The 12,773-nt window shown below is 46.8% G+C and overlaps 1 protein-coding gene across 18 annotated transcripts in view; it reads left to right on the plus strand.

Annotated features, from left to right (window-relative positions):
• The first annotated feature begins 10,247 nt into the window (after positions 1-10,247).
• EPB41L2 (erythrocyte membrane protein band 4.1 like 2) overlaps positions 10,248-12,773 on the plus strand; it is a 270,772-nt gene continuing 268,246 nt past the window's right edge. For 4 of the 18 annotated variants that reach the window (XM_039530124.1, XM_039530126.1, XM_039530125.1 and 1 more), the window contains exon 1: positions 10,285-10,353. The gene's annotated coding sequence lies outside the window, so the exon portion shown is untranslated. Of the gene's footprint in view, positions 10,354-12,773 lie in introns of all 18 variants that reach the window. The other 14 variants (XM_039530120.1, XM_039530122.1, XM_039530121.1 and 11 more) reach the window with 9 other exon arrangements.

Consider the following 12,773-nt stretch of genomic DNA (forward strand, 5'->3'; position numbering starts at 1 on the left):
GTACTATTCAGAATATACATACATATAAAATGGCATGCATGAATTGATTACAAAAAACATTCATTGCATCCCTATCTGAAAGTTAGTGATGTTACAATAACCCATTTTAGGGGAAGTGAAGCATAATACAAATGAGTGATTGGCAAGCTTCCTCAAACAGCAGTGCCCATTCAACCCATTTCCGACCACTAACACTCCTGCTAGTCCTTGTATTTTGTGAACAGAGACTAACAAGCATGCTAAAATGTGTGGAGGCTTAGTGAGGTGGCTAAATGTCCACAAGATCATGGAAAGAAATCACCATGCTAATTTTCACTGTGACATAACCAGAATTAAAGAGCTGTCAACATATGCATTTTTTTAGGATGTTATTCCTTGGAAAATCTCTCTCTGAAGTTGTAATAATTAGCAATTATGTCTGATCTGTAGATTTTCAAGTATAAGCAATCTGGTTTCAACATGATGTTTGATGAATGAACAGGAAAGACTCAACTGTTAGAGGTTTTTTCAGTGATTTGGTCTGACAAGAATTCCTTAATATTAAAACTTACCAAAACTTTGGTGTTAGAAAATGACAGTCCTAGTCAGGGGCCTCCTCACCACTTCTTGGAATGACAGTTCACTACCAATGTCCCCTTTGGGGTGAGGAAAGGACCCCAACACAGACGATCTTTTCTCAAAGAGTTTTGAAATGAGAGATGCCTGAGACTAATTAGCTACTTCGGAAATCTGGAGTGGGGAAAAATTAGTCCTCTGTCATGCAAACAGTAAAGCTAAGCATGTGTGTAAATGATTGCCGGACTGAGGTTTTAGGATGCAACATGCAACTGCTAAGGGTAGATCAACATAAACATTTAAACTGTTAGGGAACTACTTGTCAATAACTAGGTTCCCTGAATGAATTGTAATTGTAGTTTACATGGAGGCCTCAGCAGCTTCTGAAAGAAAGAATGTTGAAAGCTTGGAAGCTATTAAGTGATGGCACTAGCACCATTATATAAACACATAATCAATGCTGTGACTGACAGCTTTGTAAATGAGATTAGCTTTTGGTCTGTTTATATTGCTAGCATAAAGTGCACATATGTAAATCACTTGAGTAGTTCAGCCTTGATGGTTGGGTCACATCCTGGGAAATAAGGTGACTGATATTCCAGATGCATTGGAAATAAAGCCCAGATCCATAAAGAAATGTAGGTGCCTGAGGTGTTTAAATCCCAGTTTTAAGTTCCACACAACTCCTGCCAAAGACTGTAGGAGCCTAAACTCATTCGACACCTAAGTTTTCAGGGTAAAAGTTCCTCCCATGCCAATGTTTCTGCCTCTGGGCATGAACACTGCTGCCACTTTCTAGGCATCTGGGTGCCTATCTCCTGCCTGAGCTCCAGATTCACAGGCTGGGGGAAGATAGGCATTCATCCACCTCAGTCATGTGCAGGGCTGGATCTAGTAGATGTGTTCAGAGGCCACCTACTGGATCAGGTCCTGTTCAGAATCCATCTGGAGGATGTGGAGCTGTCCACCTTATAACTTCTAGCCCAGTGGTTAGAGCTGTCACCTGGAAGGCCCAGGTTCAATTCCCTGCTTTCTGACAGAGTGGGAGAAAGGATTTGAACAGGGGTCTCCCACCTTTCAGGAATATGTGCGCTAACCACTGAGCCATGGGATATTCTGATGTAAGGGACTCCCTCCATCTTGCCGGTCGAAGTGGTTCCACTGTGGTTAACTGTTGAAAGAGTGATTGAAACAGGGGGGCTGAACCTGGATCTACCACTTCAGTGCCCTAACCACTGGACTACAGAGTATCTGTCATCTCATCCAGTAGTTAGGGTACCAAGATGGGAGACCCAGTGTCCAGTCCTCTACTGAATGGTGGGAGACTGGTCTTCAAATCCTTTCCCCCACCCAGGTGTGTGCTCTGATCCCTGGCCTAAAATGTTTAAGTGGGGTGGTGCTATAGCTTCTCCTCCTCCTCCTCTGGCCATTTTGTGAAGAGTGAGGCAGGCACTTCACTTATTCCCACAAGCAGTGCTTAATCCACTTGGAGTCATTTGTAGATTGCTAAGCAGAGATAGGTCCCTCCCTGCAGCCTGGAGTTAGGCACCTACCTCCATGAGAGGTATAGGACTTAGGACACACCTGTCTTGTCAGCATCCCCCATTGGCTAGCGTAAGCAGCTCCCTGCCTCGTGTGCTGGCTTTTATAGATTTTTTTTGTGGATCCTGAGTTGCCTATCTCTCCCCAGTCATTATATAGGAGCCTAGGCACTTAACTCAGCTTTATGCTTTGCAGTGCTGTTCCTGTGATTTCCAGTCCACTAAAAGCTGGCACCATAATGCTCAGTCTTGCAATGCCTACACTGGCAATGCCCACAGTAAATGCTTTAAAAAATAAACCTGATACTTGCCAGGTACGTGGAGCAGCTAAGAGGAGGGAGTACTGAATGTTAACTGTTTTATATCAAAGACTTGCATTTATTTAGAAGAAAATGTTTTTTAGTTCTATAATTAAAGAGTATGGTTAACTAGAACAATTTTTCAACATTTTTTGTGTGACACATAGTTTGTACACCATGGCGCTCAGGCCTATCTTGCTTCTAATTTGAAACTGACTAAGAGCAGTGGAAGTGATGGTCAGTGCTGTGGGTGTTTAGAGAAGTGTGACATTTTCATGTTTATGTCTCTTAGTATAAGCTACATTTATTGGCAAGTATACTCTACTTTTTTAGAAAGGTTTTACTTGTAAATATTGGTGTAGTCTGAAAAGTCATCAAATGCTGCTCTCTAATTTGCAGGAACATAGAGCCCCTGCTGTCTGCAAGAAGCTGTATCTGAGATGGCGGAGCTTGAGTAGCTTGAACAGTGGATGTGACTCTTGGAGCCCAGTTCTACAGAGCCCTTCTATTGTCCTTGTGGACCACTATGCTGTAGTTATGGGGGATAGGTTGGTAGTGAGGACCTGCCCGTGTCTGGATCGACTGGATGTTTTCCCCAACATAGCAAGAGGTGAGGCGTTCCATTGGCTTCTCTAGCCCTGTGTCTGGAGTAGTGGCTGTAGCGTGGATCTCTGCTCATGGAAGAGTCCTGCTTCATCCCCCACACAAAGCCCTAATGAAGTTCCCACTACTTAGTCTTTCTGATTGGATAGTGTGCTGGAGCTAAGATTTAAGCCTTAGTCCACAAAGTTAATTTCAACTACTGGCTCCTTTGAATGAGCTAGAGAGTAGGCTACACAAAAAGTTGTAGGCACCTAACTCCCACTTTACTGGCCCTTACAGTAGATCTTTCTTTGAAATGAAGTCAATGGGTGTTTTGCCACTAATTTTAATGGGAGCAAGTTTGGGCCCAAGCTCTGAAAGAAGAACTGAAAGGAATTTTACCAAACTTTCCAAATAAATGCTCCTTGAGAATCTTCTCCATACATGGAAACTTCAAGAATATATTCGAGCTGAAATGGTAAACTTTTAAAATTATAAGACATTGATAATGAAAGCACAGGCTAATATTGAAAGATCTCTGCAAACTGATTTTTAAAATATGAGATAATGAGCTAAATTCTGGTTGCTGGTGGCACATAGGCTAACTGCTAGAAAAACTTTATTTATACTATTCTGCAGGATCTTTATGACTAAGAGTTACCAGCCATTGGTCATACAACAATGCATATAGTTCTCGTACCGTGGCAATGGAAACTATTCACATCTTCAAATGGAGATTACATATGCTCATACCAGGAATAATCTTCATGAGGTAGCTGTGGTATGGCCCAGTGTAGGTTCGTATAATGTTGTTTCACCAGTAATATATGTGCATCCATTTGAGGGCAATTATACCAGAAGGTAGACTTTGGCCCTTGAAATCATTGCAGGATCAAGTGAACAAGAGAGATGGATGGTGAAAGAGATAGGGATTCATTCATTTGTAGGGATAAATATACTATAATATTAGATGTACACAGAAAACAATTCATTTTGGCAACAAATTGTTCCATCTTTTATTGTTTTTTCTTCACATTTTAAGTTGAGTAAAAGTCCTTCTTTAAACCCTGCATTTTTAAATCCGTTTCTAGGGAGGTAGTGGACACAGATTTTTAAAACAAACAGATCTTCAAAGTAAATCTTGATTATTTTGGATCGAATCATAAAATTTCTTTCTGTGTTGTTACTCAGCCAAACACCCAGTGCCTAAACTGAGTAAGGACCTAAGAATTTGACCCATAAAAATGGAAAGGTCTGTGAAGTAGCTCTCCCTCTCCACAACTGTAAGGCAAGCTTCCTCTTTATAAGCCTTTTTTTATTTGATGTAACCTTGCAAACACTTACTACCCGGTCTGGTGGTAACCATGAATAATCCCATTGACTTCAAAGATTTGCTCACAGTAGAAAGCACTTTATCTAGCAGTAAATGTCTGTAGGGTTGGACTCTTGGCTGTTTCTGAAATTGTTAACATTTGCATTTATTGATCTGCTTTATAATAACCACAGAGGCTCCTGTCCCAAAGCTCTGAGCATCTGACTTCAAAATTTCATATAACATGGATTTACCAAGGTAAAAAGGAAATAAACAACAGCAGAAGAAATAACCCCTACAATAAACAACAAAATTTCTCCAATTCTCCCCATCTTCAAATGCCTGGGAGAAAAGTTGGGCCTTGCAGTGCTCCCTGAGGGTTAACAGATTGGACTCTGGTGGGCAGGTGGGAAGACACAGTGAATTCCAAATCTGAAGAAAAGCCCCTTCACAGAAAGCCCATGCCAGCAGCGTCTTCCCATTTATAAAAAAAGAAGCTGCAGCACGAGGACCTCGTCTAATCTCAATTGGAGCAGTATAGTATGGAGAGAGAGGTGGTCTCTCAGCTAACCAAGCTCCAAAACATTCATGGTTTTACAGGTTAAAACAACACTTTGAATTCCCCCTGGAAATGTATTAGCATCCAGTACTGCCAATGCCAATGTCAGTGCTAGAGAGACTGGGTGGATGAGGTAATATATTTTATTGGACAGACTTCTATTGGTAAAAGACAAGCTTTTGAGCCACACAGAGTTCTTCTTCAGCTCTGGGAAACATACTCCTAAAATGCAAGTTGGAACAGATGGTTTTGCATAAGTAGTTAGCACATATTGTAAGGTACCATTCAAGCTAGAGTGGCCTTTGGCTTGAAAGGTTGTCTCTCTCACCAACAGATGTTTGTCCAGCAAAAGATATTACCTCACCCACATTATCTCTCTATTAACCTGGGGCCAACATGGCTACAACTAAACTACCATGTCAATGCTAAATGCTTAAGTATTCTTTTTACTTGCTGTCTGTAATCGGTCGGTCGGGGCTCCACCCTCCAGCGGGCAGGAGGGGAGCCACACCGACTCACTTCTGTTCTCCCGCTAGTCTTTAGGGGTGACCGGGGACAACGTTAGACCTCCAGGCCTCCTGGTGCAGGGGCTGGCCAACAGCAGTTTAAATAGGCCCAGGCCCTCTGGAGCAGGGGCTGGGCAAACAGCCGTAGTCAAAGCAGGCCCAGGCCCTCTGGAGCAGGGGCTGGGCAAACAACAGTCACAGTAGGCCCAGGCCCTCTGGAGCAGGGGCTGGGCAAACAATGAACACAGGGCTCAGGTCCTCAGGCAGGAGCTGAGCAAACTGTCGGTAAGTCCAGACGTTTGGTTGGGGTGCAGGTGTGAGGGGGGAGACTGCCACCCGTGGGTAGGGTGGCAGGGGGGGACACAGGCCCACCCACTCCACTGTGTCCCAGCCCGGGGCCCTAGCAGCGGCGTGGATCCGCTGCAGTCAGTGGGGATCCTGGCCACAACACACTGACATGGGCACCTCAGTGCCCTCAGCCGGACAGGGGTCGGCTACCCCCGGGCTACACTCCATCTCCCCCTCAGGGCCCACCTCATCGGTCGCACCCGGTTCAGGCCAGTCTGTCTGCATCGGCTCCAGTGGAGGGCTTGGCGGCAGGTCCGGCAGCGCCTCCGGGAAGTTGGGCCAGGACTACTCGGGCGGCTCCTCTGGGTAACAGCAAGGCCGAGGGGGCTCCTTGTCGTAGCGGGCGCTCGGCAAGCCTGGGGGCTCCTTGTTGTAGCGGCTGCTAGGCAATCCTGGGGGCTCCTCCCAGTACCGGCTCCGGGTAGGCTCCGGTGGCTCCTCCTCGTAACGGGCGCGGGGAAGCTCCGGCCAGGCAGGGCAGCTACCTTGGGCCGAGGAGGGCTCCCACCCGGGAGCTCCCGCAGGCACGTCTGCGGTGGCTGGCTCCTGACTGAGCTTGGGCGCGCTCCTTTTCTACTTCCTGCCCCGCCCCTTGACTTCCGGGGGGCGGGGACTGGGGCCGGAAGTTCCGCCCACTGAGGTGTTGGCAGGGCAGCTCCCTCTGTCGGGCAGGAGGGGAGCCACACCAACTCACTACACTGTCATAATAATTACAGCTATATAATGTACTATAAATCAGGTGTTTGCATTACTATTGTATTTACACATTAGCTGTTATTTTTGTACACCCTGTTTTACACTTGTTGAGTAGATCTGTTCCTCTTTATTAAAAAATCTAATGTTAATTCTTTGAAAAAAAGAAAGAAAAGGAGGCAGCTCCTGTATTACTTTCTGCTTGTATTTTTTTTTTCTTTTACCATCAGGCAGTTTATAATTGGAGATATATAGTTATTTCTTGTTATATCTGTCAAGAAAACTACTCTGTTGAGGGTCTGGGCTATCAGGATAACATGATGCCATTGCAGGAAATATGCTATAGCTGGGGAGTTTAATTTTATCCAAATGAGGGGATATAATGGCAACTTGCCAGAGCACAAGGACTGTACCTACCTTTATAAAATAAAGTGGATTGCAGCTAACCTCTTCTTGCATACAAAGATTCAATGTGCAGAGATTACAGATCACAGCATAATGCTCACTGTAGAAAAACGGTGGCTGGAACTTGTACAATATTTGCTTTGAGTGGCACCTCTGTGTTAAACAGTGCCTTGGCTATCTTGGTAATCTTCAGGAAATCTCCCACTAGCAGTAGCAACAGCATAGACCAACTGCAGTTGTTGTTACTACCGTGGGATCTAGACCAGGTTTAGGTCACAAGGTGGAAAAAATGCCTGCAGTTGGTCCACTGGAGCTGCACTGGTGCTATTGCTACAGAGGGAAACTTCTTGAAAATTGCCTAAGAGGGTGACTCTGAACCACACTGTAGAATTCCGTAGACCACATTTGGCCATCCATATATGATAGCACATTTGGCCACTCATATGCTATAGACCCTGTCTATACCCTGCATTCCTCAGAGCAAGTGTCTTCTTTTTCTCTTAGAAAAGGACCAAAAGAAAAACACAAACCAAAAATTACATTATAGATTATAAACTTGTTGATGTTAAAGAAAGAGACAAGCAAACAGTGAGGCAGCAGTGTTGTCATTTAAATCAACAAAACTGACAGCTAGGTTATTTACCTTTCTACAGCAGTCCTCTTTTCAATTTATAAGTGTGTGTCACAGGGCAACTGTTCTTTCTGGAGACAAATGGCCTAAAACTGCATGAGAAGAAATTTCAGAAGTAATAAATCTCTCTATGGGTCCAGAAGGAATATTGGACACCAAGATTCTGTGGCTATTGAGAGAGACAGTTGACAGGAGAAAGAAGAGAGGAGTTTGAGCTGCTCCCTTTGTACTCTCCTTCGACTTGTCTAATCCAGGGAAATGTTCTAAAAAATTCCCACGATTGTTAACAGTATTGGTAGCCCTACTGTAGATAAGGCTGCTATGGCCAGAGCTGCTTTTAATTCTGTGCTGATTAAACCTTCTCAGACCAATGGTATTAAAATGCTGGCAGTTGTAGTGGTGCCAGCAACACTAGGAAGTGTTTAGAAAATCTGGATGAAATGGGACTCGGGTAGTCTTAGGGAAGCAGGTGAGATTGAGAACCTCTCCTACTACCTAGGTAAAATAAGCCTTCATGAGGCAGCACTGGATAAAGCAGGGAACTGCTATTTCTGGATAGGAAAACCAGGCTCTGAAGATAGAATAATATTTCCTTGGAGCTGGAGAAGATTATGTTATGATTCTTGAACTCTTTGAGCTGGTGTAGGCCTAGAGGAAACTTGGGGAGCAAATTATGTAGGCAGGAATCCTGTAGGAAAAAATAGTGTGTGATCTTGTAATGAGAGATTATATGAGAATTCATATGAAAAAGGGTGCTGAATTAAGGTTTCACAGGCAACCTTAATTCTGGCATTTCCTACCTTCACTTGAAATCCTTAATAATGTTCTTTTAACATAGTTTTTTGCATGTAATTTAAATTTCTTATTTCTCTCCTGGGAATTAGGACGGATCAGTGCTAGAAAAGACCCTGCTCTCTCTCTCTCTCTCACACACACACACCCAGCCAGTCCAAGCACTAGCTCCATTCCCTGTTCATGGTCTAGGATGCTGCAACTACTTTTCTCTTTGGTTTCACTTTCTACAGACCACATAACCTACATAGTGGTTTTGCCATAGCCTTTTTTTTTTATATGTGTGTGTGTGTGACAAAGTCAGACTTGACAGCTATAAGAGAGTGATGGAAGGCAGGTATATTAGTTCTATAATTGTGAAGACCCTTTTTCCTATGAACTGAAAAGAGGGGGCCTCAGGTTAATTGGAGACACCTGAATACAACTGGTGATCTTTAAAAGCTCCTCTTGTGGTGAGGTGGGAGGGAGAAGAGATGAGAAGCAAGTGGCAGAAAAAGCGCCTTCTAGGTAGATGGATGTTCCCCTCCTTATTGAGCTTCCTTCTCTTTGGGGAAGAAGCCAGCATAAGTCAATGCTCTGGTGGGGGCAAGGAAATGTATAACTTTTGCGTAGTGGGTTTTGTTTGCTCAAGAGAACTATGTGGGCCTATTCTGAGGCCCACCTTGTAAATAAACCAAAGTTAAGAATTAACACTCCCCTCCCCCCCCCCAGGGAGAAGCTGAGTCTAGTGTCAGACTATGGAAGTGAGAAGGGTAATAGGCTATGAGGAGGTGGCCTAGCACCCATGTAGGTGGAGGTGGGAAAGCTTGTTGTAGGTGGGAAACAGGCTGGAGGGGACCTTGTACAGGAAACTTAATGTAAGGACCTGCCTATCTATGTGCCTGCAACCTCTTCTGTCTCCTGATGCAATGCCTTTTCCGCACATTCCTCTTTCAAGTAACCCTCTTAAATCCATTATTCTGTAAGGATAGGTCCTCACCTCAAAGAAGCAGTAACAAACTAGACAGAAGGAAAAGAAACAAGCTACACAAAATCATTACTCTAGTGCATCTGTTCTCTCATCTGTTTATTTAGACTAAAAGCTTTCCAAGGGAGGGACCTTTGGGCTTTTATCTATAGGATATTTTTCTGCATCTGAACAGTGGTCAGCAATTATGTTAGTTGAACTAGGGCTGAAGGTGGTTTTGCTGTGGGTATACACAACCAAAATGTGTTCCAACATTATTTTTGCTAAAGGTTTAACCCCAGTAAGCTAAAAGAGTATTGAACACAGATTGTCCTTGTCTACACCTACCACTAAACCAGTGCTTAATTTGTAATGAAAGAGGTGCCAGGGCTCAAGGAATTTTTTTTAACTTTCATAATTGATGCAGAAAGTCCAGAGGTGCCTGGGCTATGAACTATCAACCCTAGAGTTTCCAGGGCTGCCCTGACACAAATTAAGCACTGTGCTAAACTCTACAGCTTAAGCACTGAACTGTGTTCAACCCTAGTTCAACTAACATGCCTGCGGACAGCCATTAGTACATTTCATAGCATAGACAAGGCCATGGGGGCAGGTGACTGTAAGTCCCTTTCCTGAATATGACTGCAGAAACCACTGCTCTGCTAAGGCTGCCACAGCACTTTGCCAGCCTAGATCCTGCAGTGTCTTTCTTCTTTCTCCTTTGAGACTAGACCGGGCCCCTCGCTCCAGCAGGAACCTTCCCCAAGGCATTAAACTCAATCCGGTTTCAGACAGGAGAGTGGGAAGGAAGGGGAGAAAAGGCGGAGCCAATTCTCATGACAGACACAGGACTCAGCCAATAGATTTGTAGAGGGTGGCCCGCAGAGGTGATGGTGGTCTCTGAGGGCGGGGAGGGGTCTGCGTGAGGGGGCGGGGCTAACGGGGCGTGGCAAGCGGGTGGGGTGAAGGAGGGATGCACGGCCGAGTGGAGGCGGGGCCTGAGGCGGAGTGGGCGTGGCTAGGAAACTGGAGGGGTGGGGTTGGGTGGAGCGAGAGGCGTGACGAGCGGTGGGCGGGGCGAGGCGGGGATTGGCCGGCGCGCGGTTTCGCTGGGGTTTTGCTGACGGCTCCGGTCAGGGAATTTCAACTTCGGCGGTGGCTGAGCTGAGGGCGGCGGGCGGCAGGTCAGAGCGCCTCGCGCGGGCGTTACGGGCGGGTCTGTTCGTCCCCTTCCCCCGAGAGCTCCCGCTCGGGGCGGCGGGTGCGAGCCGGGAGCAGATGCCCTGCGCCGCCCGGTGGCGAGGGGCTGCGGCGGGCTCTGCCCCGGTGCCCCGCCGTTGGCTTGGCTGCCTGGCCCCTGGGCGGCCGGGCTCCCCGCGGCTCGCTGGTGTCGCTGCGCCCGGCGCGGGCCGGAGGGGCCGGGAGGACGCTGCCTGCTCCTCCGCAGCGGGAGCTCTCGGCCACCGCAGGCCTGAGCCGGGGTCGGCGCGGCCGTCTCAGCCCCGCGGCCCCTGCCTGCCTGCGGCAGCGGTGTGGGGGCGGCTCCTCCAAGGACGCGAGTCCGCCCCGCCAGGGTTCGGGGGCGAGACACTCCGGGCAGTGCGGCGCTGTGCTGTGCGCCCGGCCCGCTCGCCAGGACCCCCCACCCGGCACTGCTGGGCGGCTCGCCGCTCGCTCAGGGGGGCGGCTGGCCTTAGCTCGCTCCCTCCCTCCGTCCGCCCGTCCCATGGGGGCTGCTGCAGGGGCTCAGCGAAACACACGCACCATCATCCTGTCATTTAAATCTCCCTCGTTTAGACTCCCGCGGGCTGGGAGTCCCGCACACGGCGCGGACGCTTTACTCTGTTCCCCCTTAGTCAAAAGCAGAAGCGCTGTAAGCCTGGAAACTGACCCCCGAAGAGTCCTTCATCTGCATGGGGTGGTGACGACTTCCGTATTAAAGCCTAGGGGCCTTTCTCAACCTGTGAACGTGTAGAGAGTATCGCCTGTGTTTGCAAGCCCTGATTTTTTTTTATAGTTGTAGCAGCAAAACTGTTTCAGAGAGACACTAGTTGCTTATTAGAAATCTCTGGCTGAAATTTGCTCTCCTGCTCTAATTTAAGTACTTGTTCATCTAACTGCGCTCGTGGGTCTGAGAGTTCCTGGTCTGATTTTTTTGGGGGGGCGGTAAACCAGACAATCCCGAACTAAGTAAAAAAAAAAAAATGGAAAATCATATCAGCAGCGTGTCAGCTACGTGAAGAAGATGAGAGAGCTATATCTTATATATATTAATCCTCGCGCCGGATCGATGCGATCGATCGATGTCCTCCCTCTCCCGCCGCCCGCCCGCCCGCCGGTGGGCGGGAGGGATGAGAATCGAGCGATAGCGTCGGGGATCGATATATCTAGAGAGATGCGCGATATATATATCGATAAAAAAAAATCGATACCGCCGACACGCGCGGTAGTGTAGACGTAGCCTAAGAATGCAGACTGCCCTGAATCACTGCTAAATTTTGGTAGCCTGTATCCGTGGCATGAATAATGTGGGACAGCAGAGTGGGAAGTAGGGAGATACTTCTGGACCACCACTCTTTCCATTTCAACTACTTCTTTCCACCCACTGCTTTTGACTCTCTTCCTTCTTTCAGGTTAGCAACTAGCGAACTGTGATCCTACGCTGAAGTTGCCTGCTGAGAATGCAACTGACTAGGATTGTTCAGTCCTAATTAGTTTCATGCTCTATAGGTAAAGCAATTCAGTGCAGAGCTCAGTTGCGCTGTCATCATCTACAGATCCTGAATATTTGACAAACAAAAGTTGGGTAAACAAAAAGTAGTCCACTTGTCAAGGTGTGCTAGCCATGTCTTGTCAGGTGGGAGCCAACTGGGATTGATTTAGTGGCTCCCAGGACCTTATCTGCTGGGTCTGGGACTAGCCCTCTTACTTCTGAGAAGTATGAACTTCCTTTGGTGAAGTAGGAGGTAACCCCAAGAGTGGACGTCACTCTCCACAATAAAGCAATACTTTTATCTAAGCAGGGAAAACCTTCAGTCTGTATCAGGGGTAATACCAGGAGGAGACCCCTATGGGAAGTTATACATACACATTCCCCAGCAATAATATAGTGTCTCCTGTCCAATATGTAAATATACAGTTCAGTGCTCCATGACCTGATTAAAAGTTCCAGGATTCCTTGTTTGACTTCTGTCTTCAAGTCTTTGCTGTCATTGATGTGAGTGTGTGCTGTGAACTCATTTACTTCTGGATTCTGATTCCAGTTGTCTGGATGCTCTGTTTCTGATGTTGCTGGGTTGGTCTGGACCTTCTGCCTGAGTCCAGCTGTTCTTGGGATCGAGCTCCTTCATTAAAGCTCCCAACTCAGTTGAGCTGCTCTTCCCCCCCCCCCCCCCAACCTCTTCAAATGTTCTCACAGTGGTATCATATTTTTCTAGCCTGTGTCCTTTGGGTCAGCTGATTGGCTCAAGGCTCTCTCTCTGGCTTGGAGTTACTAACAGCCCCCCTCCTCCCCAATTCAATATATAACAAATAGAAGAAAGGGAAAATTGATGATAATATGAATTGGAAGCTAGGAATTGTAGGAAATTGATAAGGGAAACCG

This window comes from Mauremys reevesii, linkage group 3, assembly GCF_016161935.1.
Source record: "Mauremys reevesii isolate NIE-2019 linkage group 3, ASM1616193v1, whole genome shotgun sequence".
Lineage (NCBI taxonomy): Eukaryota > Metazoa > Chordata > Testudines > Geoemydidae > Mauremys > Mauremys reevesii.